The following is a 17,343-nucleotide window of genomic DNA, read 5'->3' on the forward strand; positions in this document are numbered from 1 at the left end:
TGGCAATATGCAAATCAGCGCTGACCCTGTGCCCCATGGGAACAGTCCAGTCCGAACTACAAAAGCCATGTCCTTCCCAGAACGGAAACAAGCATCCGAGGACCGGCCCGGTTTCGAGGTAACACCTCTCATCAGCCCGGCTAGCTTGATTCCAGTGGTGTGGAGTGCCTGGGACTCACGTCTGAGCATCCCCAGTACACTTAGAGCGGTAATTGCAAACACAACAGTGATGGACAGAATGTGGATCAATGTCACACATTCACCCCAGTCCAAAGATCTGGGCCCAAATCCATCGTTTTTCCACTCCACACCACCCTGGGTTAGACAATGGCAATATGCAAATCAGCGCTGACCCTGTGCCCCATGGGAACAGTCCAGTCCGAACTACAAAAGCCATGTCCTTCCCAGAACGGAAACAAGCATCCGAGGACCGGCCCGGTTTCGAGGTAACACCTCTCATCAGCCCGGCTAGCTTGATTCCAGTGGTGTGGAGTACCTGGGACTCACGTCTGAGCATCCCCAGTACACTTAGAGCGGTAATAGCAAACACAACAGTGATGGACAGAATGTGGATCAATGTCACACATTCACCCCAGTCCAAAGATCTGGGCCCAAATCCATCGTTTTTCCACTCCACACCACCCTGGGTTAGACAATGGCAATATGCAAATCAGCGCTGACCCTGTGCCCCATGGGAACAGTCCAGTCCGAACTACAAAAGCCATGTCCTTCCCAGAACGGAAACAAGCATCCGAGGACCGGCCCGGTTTTGAGGTAACACCTCTCATCAGCCCGGCTAGCTTGATTCCAGTGGTGTGGAGTGCCTGGGACTCACGTCTGAGCATCCCCAGTACACTTAGAGCGGTAATTGCAAACACAACAGTGATGGACAGAATGTGGATCAATGTCACACATTCACCCAGGTCCAAAGATCTGGGCCTAAATCCATCGTTTTTCCACTCCACACCACCCTGGGTTAGACAATGGCAATATGCAAATCAGCGCTGACCCTGTGCCCCATGGGAACAGTCCAGTCCGAACTACAAAAGCCATGTCCTTCCAAGAACGGAAACAAGCATCCGAGGACCGGCCCGGTTTCGAGGTAACACCTTTCATCAGCCCGGCTAGCTTGATTCCAGTGGTGTGGAGTGCCTGGGACTCACGTCTGAGCATCCCCAGTACACTTAGAGCGGTAATTGCAAACACAACAGTGATGGACAGAATGTGGATCAATGTCACACATTCACCCCAGTCCAAAGATCTGGGCCCAAATCCATCGTTTTTCCACTCCACACCACCCTGGGTTAGACAATGGCAATATGCAAATCAGCGCTGACCCTGTGCCCCATGGGAACAGTCCAGTCCGAACTACTAAAGCCATGTCCTTCCCAGAACGGAAACAAGCATCCGAGGACCGGCCCGGTTTCGAGGTAACACCTCTCATCAGCCCGGCTAGCTTGATTCCAGTGGTGTGGAGTGCCTGGGACTCACGTCTGAGCATCCCCAGTACACTTAGAGCGGTAATTGCAAACACAACAGTGATGGACAGAATGTGGATCAATGTCACACATTCACCCCAGTCCAAAGATCTGGGCCCAAATCCATCGTTTTTCCACTCCACACCACCCTGGGTTAGACAATGGCAATATGCAAATCAGCGCTGACCCTGTGCCCCATGGGAACAGTCCAGTCCGAACTACAAAAGCCATGTCCTTCCCAGAACGGAAACAAGCATCCGAGGACCGGCCCGGTTTCGAGGTAACACCTCTCATCAGCCCGGCTAGCTTGATTCCAGTGGTGTGGAGTGCCTGGGACTCACGTCTGAGCATCCCCAGTACACTTAGAGCGGTAATTGCAAACACAACAGTGATGGACAGAATGTGGATCAAAGTCACACATTCACCCCAGTCCAAAGATCTGGGCCTAAATCCATCGTTTTTCCACTCCACACCACCCTGGGTTAGACAATGGCAATATGCAAATCAGCGCTGACCCTGTGCCCCATGGGAACAGTCCAGTCCGAACTACAACAGCCATGTCCTTCCCAGAACGGAAACAAGCATCCGAGGACCGGCCCGGTTTCGAGGTAACACCTCTCATTAGCCCGGCTAGATTGATTCCAGTGGTGTGCGGTGCCTGGGACTCACGTCTGAGCATCCCCAGTACACTTAGAGCGGTAATTGCAAACACAACAGTGATGGACAGAATGTGGATCAATGTCACACATTCACCCCAGTCCAAAGATCTGGGCCCAAATCCATCGTTTTTCCACTCCACACCACCCTGGGTTAGACAATGGCAATATGCAAATCAGCGCTGACCCTGTGCCCCATGGGAACAGTCCAGTCCGAACTACAAAAGCCATGTCCTTCCCAGAACGGAAACAAGCATCCGAGGACCGGCCCGGTTTCGAGGTAACACCTCTTATCAGCCCGGCTAGCTTGATTCCAGTGGTGTGGAGTGCCTGGGACTCACGTCTGAGCATCCCCAGTACACTTAGAGCGGTAATTGCAAACACAACAGTGATGGACAGAATGTGGATCAATGTCACACATTCACCTCAGTCCAAAGATCTGGGCCCAAATCCATCCTTTTTCCACTCCACACCACCCTGGGTTAGACAATGGCAATATGCAAATCAGCGATGACCCTGTGCCCCAAGGGAACAGTCCAGTCCGAACTACAAAAGCCATGTCCTTCCCAGAACGGAAACAAGCTTCCGAGGACCGGCCAGGTTTCGAGGTAACACCTCTCATCAGCCCGGCTAGCTTGATTCCAGTGGTGTGGAGTGCCTGGGACTCACGTCTGAGCATCCCCAGTACACTTAGAGCGGTAATTGCAAACACAACAGTGATGGACAGAATGTGGATCAATGTCACACATTCACCCCAGTCCAAAGATCTGGGCCCAAATCCATCGTTTTTCCACTCCACACCACCCTGGGTTAGACAATGGCAATATGCAAATCAGCGCTGACCCTGTGCCCCATGGGAACAGTCCAGTCCGAACTACAAAAGCCATGTCCTTCCCAGAACGGAAACAAGCATCCGAGGACCGGCCCGGTTTCGAGGTAACACCTCTTATCAGCCCGGCTAGCTTGATTCCAGTGGTGTGGAGTGCCTGGGACTCACGTCTGAGCATCCCCAGTACACTTAGAGCGGTAATTGCAAACACAACAGTGATGGACAGAATGTGGATCAATGTCACACATTCACCTCAGTCCAAAGATCTGGGCCCAAATCCATCGTTTTTCCACTCCACACCACCCTGGGTTAGACAATGGCAATATGCAAATCAGCGATGACCCTGTGCCCCATGGGAACAGTCCAGTCCGAACTACAAAAGCCATGTCCTTCCCAGAACGGAAACAAGCATCCGAGGACCGGCCAGGTTTCGAGGTAACACCTCTCATCAGCCCGGCTAGCTTGATTCCAGTGGTGTGGAGTGCCTGGGACTCACGTCTGAGCATCCCCAGTACACTTAGAGCGGTAATTGCAAACACAACAGTGATGGACAGAATGTGGATCAATGTCACACATTCACCCCAGTCCAAAGATCTGGGCCCAAATCCATCGTTTTTCCACTCCACACCACCCTGGGTTAGACAATGGCAATATGCAAATCAGCGCTGACCCTGTGCCCCATGGGAACAGTCCAGTCCGAACTACAAAAGCCATGTCCTTCCCAGAACGGAAACAAGCATCCGAGGACCGGCCCGGTTTCGAGGTAACACCTCTCATCAGCCCGGCTAGCTTGATTCCAGTGGTGTGGAGTGCCTGGGACTCACGTCTGAGCATCCCCAGTACACTTAGAGCGGTAATTGCAAACACAACAGTGATGGACAGAATGTGGATCAAAGTCACACATTCACCCCAGTCCAAAGATCTGGGCCTAAATCCATCGTTTTTCCACTCCACACCACCCTGGGTTAGACAATGGCAATATGCAAATCAGCGCTGACCCTGTGCCCCATGGGAACAGTCCAGTCCGAACTACAACAGCCATGTCCTTCCCAGAACGGAAACAAGCATCCGAGGACCGGCCCGGTTTCGAGGTAACACCTCTCATTAGCCCGGCTAGATTGATTCCAGTGGTGTGCGGTGCCTGGGACTCACGTCTGAGCATCCCCAGTACACTTAGAGCGGTAATTGCAAACACAACAGTGATGGACAGAATGTGGATCAATGTCACACATTCACCCCAGTCCAAAGATCTGGGCCCAAATCCATCGTTTTTCCACTCCACACCACCCTGGGTTAGACAATGGCAATATGCAAATCAGCGCTGACCCTGTGCCCCATGGGAACAGTCCAGTCCGAACTACAAAAGCCATGTCCTTCCCAGAACGGAAACAAGCATCCGAGGACCGGCCCGGTTTCGAGGTAACACCTCTTATCAGCCCGGCTAGCTTGATTCCAGTGGTGTGGAGTGCCTGGGACTCACGTCTGAGCATCCCCAGTACACTTAGAGCGGTAATTGCAAACACAACAGTGATGGACAGAATGTGGATCAATGTCACACATTCACCTCAGTCCAAAGATCTGGGCCCAAATCCATCGTTTTTCCACTCCACACCACCCTGGGTTAGACAATGGCAATATGCAAATCAGCGATGACCCTGTGCCCCATGGGAACAGTCCAGTCCGAACTACAAAAGCCATGTCCTTCCCAGAACGGAAACAAGCATCCGAGGACCGGCCAGGTTTCGAGGTAACACCTCTCATCAGGCCGGCTAGCTTGATTCCAGTGGTGTGGAGTGCCTGGGACTCACGTCTGAGCATCCCCAGTACACTTAGAGCGGTAATTGCAAACACAACAGTGATGGACAGAATGTGGATCAATGTCACACATTCACCCCAGTCCAAAGATCTGGGCCCAAATCCATCGTTTTTCCACTCCACACCACCCTGGGTTAGACAATGGCAATATGCAAATCAGCGCTGACCCTGTGCCCCATGGGAACAGTCCAGTCCGAACTACAAAAGCCATGTCCTTCCCAGAACGGAAACAAGCATCCGAGGACCGGCCCGGTTTCGAGGTAACACCTCTCATCAGCCCGGCTAGCTTGATTCCAGTGGTGTGGAGTGCCTGGGACTCACGTCTGAGCATCCCCAGTACACTTAGAGCGGTAATTGCAAACACAACAGTGATGGACAGAATGTGGATCAATGTCACACATTCACCCCAGTCCAAAGATCTGGGCCCAAATCCATCGTTTTTCCACTCCACACCACCCTGGGTTAGACAATGGCAATATGCAAATCAGCGCTGACCCTGTGCCCCATGGGAACAGTCCAGTCCGAACAACAAAAGCCATGTCCTTCCCAGAACGGAAACAAGCATCCGAGGACCGGCCCGGTTTCGAGGTAACAACTCTCATCAGCCCGGCTAGCTTGATTCCAGTGGTGTGGAGTGCCTGGGACTCACGTCTGAGCATCCCCAGTACACTTAGAGCGGTAATTGCAAACACAACAGTGATGGACAGAATGTGGATCAATGTCACACATTCACCCCAGTCCAAAGATCTGAGCCCAAATCCATCGTTTTTCCACTCCACACCACCCTGGGTTAGACAATGGCAATATGCAAATCAGCGCTGACCCTGTGCCCCATGGGAACAGTTCAGTCCGAACTACAAAAGCCATGTCCTTCCCAGAACGGAAACAAGCATCCGAGGACCGGCCCGGTTTCGAGGTAACACCTCTCATCAGCCCGGCTAGCTTGATTCCAGTGGTGTGGAGTGCCTGGGACTCACGTCTGAGCATCCCCAGTACACTTAGAGCGGTAATTGCAAACACAACAGTGATGGACAGAATGTGGATCAATGTCACACATTCACCCCAGTCCAAAGATCTGGGCCCAAATCCATCGTTTTTCCACTCCACACCACCCTGGGTTAGACAATGGCAATATGCAAATCAGCGCTGACCCTGTGCCCCATGGGAACAGTCCAGTCCGAACTACAAAAGCCATGTCCTTCCCAGAACGGAAACAAGCATCCGAGGACCGGCCCGGTTTCGAGGTAACACCTCTCATCAGCCCGGCTAGCTTGATTCCATTATCCGCTAATAGAAATAGCATTTAACAAACCTTGCGAATTCACTGAAAAAACCATAGGTTTCAGGCCGTATATAGTTAGGAATTAGCATTTAAAAAACCTTTGAATATATAAACGTTATCCGCTAATAGAATTAGCATTTAAAAAACCTTGCGAATTCAATGAAAAACATAGGTTTCAGGCCTTATATAGTTAGGAATTAGCATTAAAAAAACATGCAAATTCACTGAAAAAAACATAGGTTTCAGGCCTTATATAGTTAGGAATTAGCATATAAAAAACCTTTGAAATTCTCTGAAAAAACCATAGGTTTCAGGTCCTATATAGTTAGGAATTAGCATTTAAAAAACCTTTAAAATTCACTCAATAAACTATAAGTTTTAGGGGTGTTATAGTTAGCTGGACATTTCACTCATACAAAACCATTGAAATTGCTCCTATATAGTTAGTTGGACTAACTATATTTCGCGCACCCGCAATCCACTGCTGATGATGTCACATATTACATCATTCATGACATGGTCAGTGACATCACTGATGACATCTCAAATGACATCACTGATGACATCACTGATGACATCATCCACGTGACAATCACATACACCTTTTCATACACTAGTAAAATCTTTAATCACTCTTTGTAAAATACAGAGTATCATATTTGAATCCATTGACACAGCAATACAAGTATCTAAAAACCCACTCAGTGATTCCTAGATGTATACACACATCTAATCACTTACCTGTAGATTCAATCATACATGCTGTCAATGAACAATAGAACACTATCAAAAATATTTGTACACCTATATCTTCCTTACACACCAGCACACAACCTATTAAAATATGAAGTTATCCTACTCACTCATGCAAACAATGGATCATACTTATATACTTACTTAGCTATACACTTATACAAACACCACTTCATCTATTTATTTACATAGTAAGTCATACTTAGTGTATTATAAAATCATTATTACAAGTATGCAGTCATCCATATAGTCAGTTACAGAATAATTGAGCCTTATGAATACTTATTTATATACAAAAACTGACATATACACTGCCTTTTATTTTTCTACTTTGTTGGACATGCACCAAAGAGAAATATATTTGCTCATCAGCACACCAATAAAGATATTCACTCACCCAAACAACTATTATAAAATGTAGTTTTAACTTCATATATCTACTGAATCAACTATTCACACATCTTTGGGCAGTCACACACCCCCCACCAAACCACACACACATTCACTCTCCCATACAAATACTCAGTTAACTAATCAATAATATAGACTTTCACAAAGCTAGTAACCAACTAGAGAACCAGTTTACACAACAACTGACAAAGTGATACAGATATTCAAACAGTTTAGTCACTATCCACTATATTTAGTGAGACACTATAAATTGGTCAAGTAAACAGTCAATTACACTGCTACTAAATCCTCCATCCAAATATTTATTTTTATATATCCACTCATTCTTCAATGCAAACTGCTATACATATAATGCATATTTAAATAACGAAGCAAACCACATTCACTGGATGATGTCATCAGTGATGTCATTTGAGATGTCATCAGTGATGTCACTGACCATGTCATGAATGATGTAATATGTGACATCATCAGCGGTGGATTGCGGGTGCGCGAAATATAGTTAGTCCAACTAACTATATAGGAGCAATTTCAATGGTTTTGTATGAGTGAAACGTCCAGCTAACTATAACACCCCTAAAACCTATAGTTTATTGAGTGAATTTCAAAAGTTTTTTAAATGCTAATTCCTAACTATATAAGGCCTGAAACCTATGTTTTTTTCAGTGAAGAGTATATATATATATATTACCTACTGGCGGTCGCCAGTAGGTATATATAGTTAGGATTTTTTCCCTATGGGATTTTTGAAAATTCTATGTCTAATAACTTTGGCGTTTGTGGACGGAATTGGCTGAAATGTTCAGGAAAATGGAACATTTTGTTTCTGAGCAGCCCCTGGAAATTTGGGGGGGGTTCGTCCAGGGGGGGTCGAGAAAAAAGGGGGGTCCCAAAACGTGTTTTTAACATTGAGTTTTCCATAGGGCGGTTGGCCTCACTTTTAGCCTGAACGGCTGAATGGATTTGCACGAAACTTGGCAAAATTGTAGGGACTGGTAGCCCGATGTGCCTTTTGTAGGTCTCAATATATGTGCTCCAGTGGATTTTGAGAAATTAACGTTTAAAAAAGATATATATCTGTAACAGCGGACCGGGCAGCGCCCCGGTTCGCGGACCTTACGCGTACCGGAACTTCGCGTAGCGAAGCTGATTGGTTCTCCGGTGTCTGTCAACATTCTAAACAGTCCGGAGCGGCCGCCATCTTGTCTCTCGGTAGGATTGAGAGACAAGAGGAGGCCAAAACAAAGGGGGAAATAACCATAAGGGGGCATACTAGATCCTCCCTGACCCCCTAGGTTTAATGTGGAGGTTTTAAAAGGGCCCCGCGGGGCAAAAAAAAAAAAAAATATATGTTTTTTTTGCGTGGGTAGCGCCCGGTCCGCGAACCGGGAAGCGTTCTGGGCAGCGTACTGCAATGAAAAATGAATTATAGACTTTTCAAATACTGTATGTTAATTGATTGTTGGTTTTGTTGATTATTTTTTATTTTTTTTTATTTTTCAAGCAATTATTTATTATTGTGATTGTGTTTCAAAATTTAATAACATTTCTAACATTTCACTGTCTGAAATGTCGTCATTTTCATTGCACATAGCTTGTAATCTATGAGGGTGTAAAATGTCCTCATTTTGAAGGAGGTCATCCACTGCTTGCACACATTGCAGTAGTTCTTGGTCCCAAGTTTCATCCATAAATTCTATATAATTTGGATCAATTAATTCTTGGCTGCTCTGTTGCAGGACAATTTGAAATGAAACTTTCTGTTCGCCTTCCATGTTGCCTGAAATTTGGATAAAAAAAATTATATATTAGTAGAGATAGGGCACTGTTGGGATTAATTTTAGATAGGCATTTTTTAACAGAGAATTTATCTTTGGGCAGTGTATAGTATCAGAGTGGAAGTAGGAATATAAAAAAGTGTATGTGATTTAACGTAAGTAAATTCATAATTATAAAAGAGAAGCCTAACTCCATCCATAACTATAACAGAGAAGTCTATCTAAATCTATAACTACTACAGAGGGATAGTATATAACTATCAGAAAAAGTTTACCATATTAACTGATAGTGCACAATATAGTTCAGTTTTTAAAATAACAACTTACCTTTAGAAAGAAGTTGAAGTGATTAGTGAAAATCCAATTGAAATGTACACCAGGAAGTAGTAGTCAAAATGGCTGTGTTTCATTCTCTTCTTTTATATATATTCAGGTACATAACCAATCAAATGTCAGGTAAAAAAAGTAGAAAATGAAAGTAACATTTTAATTGGTTGTCAATTCCAACACTTTAGATGTGTTTTGAGAAGTAATTTACCTCAGGGTATTTAGAGAGGTCTACAGGCTAAATGGCTAAATGGAATTCCAATCAAATTTGTGAAAATGGTAGGGATTGGTATGTAGTATGAGCTAATCTATATTTGGTGAAATTGTCTCCAGTGGCTTTTCTGTAAACTACTTTCCCACCTTTTTTGATGGTGCGCTTCCCAGGGAGCGACCCGGTACGCGAACCGTTGAGCGCCCCGGTTCGCGAACCTTAAGCGTTACGGGAGTCCACCATTTTGTGTTTCGGTCGAATTAAGATACAAAATGGAGGGCAAATAATGTTCAGAATGGGTAGAAGGGGGCACGGTAGACTTATCTTGACCCCCTAGGTTTTGTGAGGGTGGCTGAGGAGGCTTATATGTGCGAAAAAAACCATTTTTTAAAAAAAATTCGCGAGGTTAGCTCCCGGTTCGCGTACCGGGTAGCGCCCCGGGGAGCGTACTTTGTTGAAAATTAGTGAAAAAAGTTAGAGTAAAATAATAATTGTGAGTGATCAGATGTAGGGTAGCTCTGAGAAGAGCTTTTGGGTTTATGGTACATTTATGTACTTATAAGTAGGTACCAATGCACAGTCTTAAATTCAGAGTGAAAATTCTGTTGCCCTCATCTGAGAAGTGAACTCCATCTCCTCTGTAGATATCTTGCATGTAGTAACGCAAGTTATTGTTGTACATGGAGCCCATTCCATGGTCTCTCATGTAAGCTGAAACAGATTTGTTTACATGCTTCCTCGACTTCTCAATTTGTGGACAAAATTGGTTTGACCACCTCCATTTCTGTCTTTGGCATATATTTGAATATACCAAGGCAGTCTGAGGAAAAAGTGCCATTAATTGCTCAAAGGTGTCCTTTAAAAGCATTTCCAGACCTACCCCAGTCAAAGTGCCCAAATCATTACCTCAATTAACAGGTCAGGTTTGGGAAAATGCATAAAGGTTTTCACCAATGGTATCAATTGGTGACATTTTAATCCTCTGTGGCCAAACCACTTAATTTCCACATCTTGTAAATTGAGGTTAGGTAATTTTCTGTTCTCAGCATACCTGTGAGCCCAGTGGATATAACTATGTCCAACAATCCAGACAGAAAACATGGTGAGAGAAGGTTCTCCTGCAGTCAGATGAAGTGTGGCAATGAAATGGCAGTTGAAAAAATGAGAGTTATTGAGGCAATTGACTGTCCCTGATGTTATTTTTCCCATTTTAATGTAAGACCTTTCTCTGTGGCGCAAATTGCTTGTAAATATGCTCCCACCTGTGCATGGCAAATTTAGATTTTAAATGTTTGTGTTACATAGCCATGTTAAAAGTGACCCAACCATGCTGGAAAGGCAATCAAAAAACACTTTCATGTGTCTTAAGGACATTTTAAGTAATTTCCCTGTGGGCAGTGTTTTCAAATTATGAATTGAAAATCGTTTTTGAGGTAAAGGAATGTTGTTAAAATTTATGTGCGCCATATGCCCCCAAATTTCTTTTTCAGGGGTGCAGCAGGGTGTTCTTGAGACACCCCTGCACCTTTGGAAAAATTCCTAATTTGCGATGAGCTAATTGCTAATCGCAAATTGCACCTTCATTCATATGGGTATCCTGGCCCATGGAAATGAATGGGTAATTTGCAATTAGCAATTTGCTCATCGCAAATTTGGAATGGTAAAGAATCGCTATTTATTCCTTAAAATTCGCTATTTAGGAAATGCAAAATAGTTTGATGGTACATATGGCGGTTGATGTCTAACAAGATAAGAAGCTTAGGGATACATTTATGATGACTGGCGCAATGAAGTGGACATTACTTACTTCATTGGTAGAGCTTTACATGTATTATGTCCTCTGTATTCTTCATCAAGCGTAACTTTAATCTGCAATCCTGAGTAGGCCTCACCTTAAACAAACCTCTGGATAGGCCACACCTTATCGTCATCATGAATTAATCATTTAAAATTCTAGGGACAGATTTATGATAGGTGTATGCCTCTTTTGCGCCACTTACAAAACACTGTCCACGGGGAAATGACTTAAAATGTCCTTAAGACACATGAATGTGTTTTTTTAAAGCGTTTGCAATTTTTTTGGGTCACTTTTAACATGGCTATGTGACTCAAACAGTCAAAATCTAAATTCACCATGCACAGGTGGGAGCATATTTACAAGGAATGTGCTCCATGGGGAAAGGTCTTATAATGTAATATGGGAAAAATGACATCAGAGACAGTAAAATGCCTTATAGAGAAGCATACACCATTATGTCCTTGTCATAATTTTGCAAACCATTCCTTTTCCCCCAAAACGATTTTCAAATCATAATTTGAAAACACTGCACATGTGGAAATGACTTAAAATGTCCTTAATTCAAAATTTGCTATTCTTTATTTTGCGATTGCACTGAAGGATTTGCAAATTTTGCGATTCCTTAAATGCAATGTATCAAACAAAAAATATGTAAAAAATAACATTAAGGATTTGGAAACTACCACCAACTTCTAGTTTGTGGTAATTTCCGAATTCTTTTCAAAAAGCATTTTTTTCCAAAAAACAAAAGGTGCCATATGACGCCAATACATGTCCTTAGGGCATGTATGTGCGCCATATGCCCCCAAATTTCTTTTTCAGGGGTGCAGCAGGGTGTTCTTGAGATACCCCTGCACCCTTGAAAAAATTCCTAATTTGCGATGAGCTAATTGCTAATCGCAAATTGCACCTTCATTCCTATGAGCCTCCTAGCCCATGGAAATGAATGGGTAATTTGCAATTAGCAATTTGCTCATTGCAAATTAGGAATGGTAAAGAATTGCTATTTATTCCTTAAAATTCGCTATTTAGGAAATGTAAAATAGTTTGATGGTACATATGGCGGTTCATCTGTAACAAGATAAGAAGCTTAGGGATACATTTATGATGACTGGCGCAATAAAGTGGACATCACTTACTTCATTGGTAGGCCTTTACATGTATTATCTCCTCTGTATTCTTCATCAAGCGTAACTTTAATCTGCAATCCTGAGTAGGCCTCACCTTAAACAAACCTCTGGATAGGCCACACCTTATCGTCATCATGAATTAATCATTTAAAATGCTAGGGACAGATTTATGATAGGTGTATGCCTCTTTTGCGCCACTTACAAAACACTGTCCACGGGGAAATTACTTAAAATGTCCTTAAGACACATGAATGTGTTTTTTTAAAGCGTTTGCAATTTTTTTGGGTCACTTTTAACATGGCTATGTGACTCAAACAGTCAAAATCTAAATTCACCATGCACAGGTGGGAGCATATTTACAAGGAATGTGCTCCATGGGGAAAGGTCTTATAATGTAATATGGGAAAAATGACATCAGAGACAGTGAAATGCCTTATAGAGAAGCATACACCATTATGTCCTTGTCATAATTTTGCAAACCATTCCTTTTCCCCAAAAACGATTTTCAAATCATAATTTGAAAACACTGCACATGTGGAAATGACTTAAAATGTCCTTAATTCAAAATTTGCTATTCTTTATTTTGCGATTGCACTGAAGGATTAGCAAATTTTGCGATTCCTTAAATGCAATGTATCAAACAAAAAATATGTAAAAAATAACATTAAGGATTTGGAAACTACCACCAACTTCTAGTTTGTGGTAATTTCCGAATTCTTTTCAAAAAGCATTTTTTTCCAAAAAACAAAAGGTGCCATATGACGCCAATACATGTCCTTAGGGCATGTATGTGCGCCATATGCCCCCAAATTTCTTTTTCAGGGGTGCAGCAGGGTGTTCTTGAGATACCCCTGCACCCTTGAAAAAATTCCTAATTTGCGATGAGCTAATTGCTAATCGCAAATTGCACCTTCATTCCTATGAGCCTCCTAGCCCATGGAAATGAATGGGTAATTTGCAATTAGCAATTTGCTCATTGCAAATTAGGAATGGTAAAGAATTGCTATTTATTCCTTAAAATTCGCTATTTAGGAAATGCAAAATAGTTTGATGGTACATATGGTGGTTCATCTGTAACAAGATAAGAAGCTTAGGGATACATTTATGATGACTGGCGAAATAAAGTGGACATAACTTACTTCATTGGTAGGCCTTTACATGTATTATCTCCTCTGTATTCTTCATCAAGCGTAACTTTAATCTGCAATCCTGAGTAGGCCTCACCTTAGCAAACCTCTGGATAGGCCACACCTTATCGTCATCCTGGATTAATCATTTAAAATGCTAGGGACAGATTTATGATAGGTGTATGCCTCTTTTGCGCCACTGTGCGTCACTTTTATGATGCAGCGGCGGTGCAAAGATTTGCTAAGAGGCGACAAAATTACAAATTGATGCATTTAGGCAGATATGTCATGGTGTAAAAAAAACGTACCACATGAAACCGATGCAGCAGTGATGCAAAAGATGCACCATGTTGCAAGACAGGCCTCACTTGGGGCCATATGTATCAAGCTAATTAGCATTCGCAAAGATCAAAATTCTGCGAATTTCGGCCTTTGCGAATGCTAATTAGACAAATGGTATGTATCAAACAAGTTTGATGCAAAATAAGGAATAGCAAAGTTTGCAATTCCTTATTTTGAGATTGCACTGAAGGATTTGCAAATTTTGCGATTACTTAAATGCAATGTATCAAACAAAAAATATGTAAAAAATGACATTAAGGATTTGGAAACTACCACCAACTTCTAGTTGGTGGTAATTTGTGAATTCTTTTCAAAAAGCTTTTTTTCCAAAAAACAAAAGGTGCCATATGACGCCAATACATGCCCTTAGGGCATGTATGTGTGCCATATGCCCCCAAATTTCTTTTTCAGGGGTGCAGCAGGGTGTTCTTGAGACACCCCTGCACCCTTGGAAAAATTCCTAATTTGTGATGAGCTAATTGCTAATCGCAAATTAAACCTTCATTCCTATGAGCCTCCTAGCCCATGGAAATGAATGGGTAATTTGCAATTAGCAATTTGCTCATTGCAAATTAGGAATGGTAAAGAATTGCTATTTATTCCTTAAAATTCGCTATTTAGGAAATGTAAAATAGTTTGATGGTACATATGGCGGTTCATCTGTAACAAGATAAGAAGCTTAGGGATACATTTATGATGACTGGCGCAATAAAGTGGACATTACTTACTTCATTGGTAGGTCTTTACATGTATTATCTCCTCTGTATTCTTTATCAAGCGTAACTTTAATCTGCAATCGTGAGTAGGCCTCACCATAAACAAACCTCTGGATAGGCCACACCTTATCGGCATCCTGGATTAATCATTTAAAATGGTAGAGACAGATTTATGATAGGTGTATGTCTCTTTTGCGCCACTGTGCGTCACTTTTATGATGCAGTGGCAGTGCAAAATATTTGCTATGAGGCGAGAAAATTACAAATTGATGCATTTAGGCAGATGTGTCATGTTGTAAAAAAAACGTGCCACATGAAACCGATGCAGCAGTGATGCAAAAGATGCACCATGTTGCAAGACAGGCCAACTTGGGGTCATATGTATCAAGCTAATTACCATTCGCAAAGATCAAAATTCTGCAAATTTCAGCCTTTGCGAATGCTAATTAGCCAAATGGTATGTATCAAACAAGTTTGATGCAAAATAAGGAATAGCAAAATTTGCTATTCCTTATTTTGCGATTGCACTGAAGGATTTGCAAATTTTGCGATTCCTTAAATGCAATGTATCAAACTAAAAATATGTAAAAAATGACATTAAGGATTTGGAAACTACCACCAACTTCTAGTTGGTGGTAATTTGCGAATTCTTTTCAAAAAGCATTTTTTTTTTAAAAACAAAAGGTGCCATATGACGCCAATACATGCCCTTAGGGCATGTATGTGCGCCATATGCCCCCAAATTTCTTTTTCAGGGGTGCAGCAGGGTGTTCTCGAGACACCCCTGCACCCTTGGAAAAATTCCTAATTTGCGATGAGCTAATTGCTAATCACAAATTGTACCTTCATTCCTATGAGCCTCCTAGCCCATGGAAATGAATGGGTAATTTGCAATTAGCAATTTGCTCATTGCAAATTAGGATTGGTAAAGAATTGCTATTTATTCCTTAAAATTCGCTATTTAGGAAATGCAAAATAGTTTGATGGTACATATGGCGGTTCATCTGTAACAAGATAAGAAGCTTAGGGATAGATTTATGATGACTGGCGCATCACCAGGGATGTGCCAGTCATCCTGCGCCGCTGTTCCGCCACCCATGGTGTGCTGCATTTACAATGCGGGGCATCATGGGGCAAAAATGGCACAGATGCGTGACGTATCTGTGCTGTAAAGGTAGTGATTGCTGGAGTTGTATCGCAAGTGTGATGCAGCTCAAGCAAGGCTCAGGGGTGCCCCATCTCCACAATGTTGCGTCAAGACCTATGCCTGCTTAAAGCAGGCGCAGGGTTTTGACGCAGCTTTCTCCTATCTGATTGTAAATACGGCACACCATGGGTGGCAGAGCAGCGGTGCACGTTAACTGGTGCATGCCTGGGGATGTGCCATTTAACATAAATCTGCCCCTTTACATTTAAGTATGTGCAGGGGACACAGAGTTGGTGAGGCTTATCCAAGGTTAAGAAGAGATGAGTCCTGTTCACTGAAAAATTAGACATAGGCTTCAACTGCTCAGCATCGCTGGACATGGCTAAATAATAGCTGCAAAATGTTACTCTTGTTAAACAATTTTACTATTATAATCTCTGAGATTTGTCTCTTACTCTGCAACATCTCATTGTTGTTATCTTTCTTTAAAGATAAAGACAACATCAACATGAGCGACAATCTGCAATCAGTTGATTTTGACCTCATCATTGAACTTGTAATTGAAACATCAGTGGATGTTGATCCCTTGGATGATTTAAATCCTGAGGATGAAGAAGAGCGTGATGAGGATGCAGATTTGTCCGAATTATATGACATAGGGTGGGAAGCTGACCATCTTGAGCCTATGGAACTATAAACATTTATTTTTAAAATTTATAATAAATAAAAAGTAAAAGTGTAAACCGTTTAATTTAAAAATAAAGACACCTTCAAAAACAGGTTATGTGTAGTGTCTTCAATGAAATATTAAAATATGCTCATAAAATTAGATCAGATTCACATATAAAATAGCACAGGTAACATGAATATAAATTCCATTTCTTTTCTGCTATTTCTGTATTGTAAATTTGCCAAGGACTAAAAAATCTTCTATTTAAAATGTCAAGTAGTGTGTTAAGTTTTTGATCACTGTTATTGATTTACTGTTTGGTAATAGTGGTTAATAACATTTTTTAATATATTTTACCACAGATTCAACTGCAGATCATTTCAACATTTCACCATGCCAACGAAAGAAAGAGAGAGAAAGGCTGCAAAACGTCAAAGACAGGAGGTGAATCAAAAGAAGCAGCAGTCCTCTAACAAAAAGATTTGTCAAGTCACGAAGAAAGCACCGGGTAAGAGTACAAAAACATTCATAAGAAATATGTGTAGTAAAAAAAATATTACTACAGAAAATGTTTCAGTCCATAAAAAGAGAAGCAATTCAAATGGAAAGGAAAGGCCAATCAAAAATGTTACTGCTAGAGCAAGAGATAACTCTGTGCATGATAGTAGAAGGAAACAACAGTTTAGGGACATTCGTAAACGAATGTTCCGCAACAGGATAATTGGCAATTTGTTAAAAAATATTAAGAAAGGTCAACAGAAAGTGGTTTTTTATAAGAGAAAAAAAAAGTTGAGAAAGTTATTGATCAGGCATTTGAAATTAAACGTAAGTTATTTATTTTGATAATCAATAGAATTAGGAAGCTAAACAAGG

The sequence above is a fragment of the Lissotriton helveticus genome, chromosome 4_1 (genome assembly GCF_964261635.1).
Source record: "Lissotriton helveticus chromosome 4_1, aLisHel1.1, whole genome shotgun sequence".
In the NCBI taxonomy this organism is placed as follows: Eukaryota; Metazoa; Chordata; class Amphibia; order Caudata; family Salamandridae; genus Lissotriton; species Lissotriton helveticus.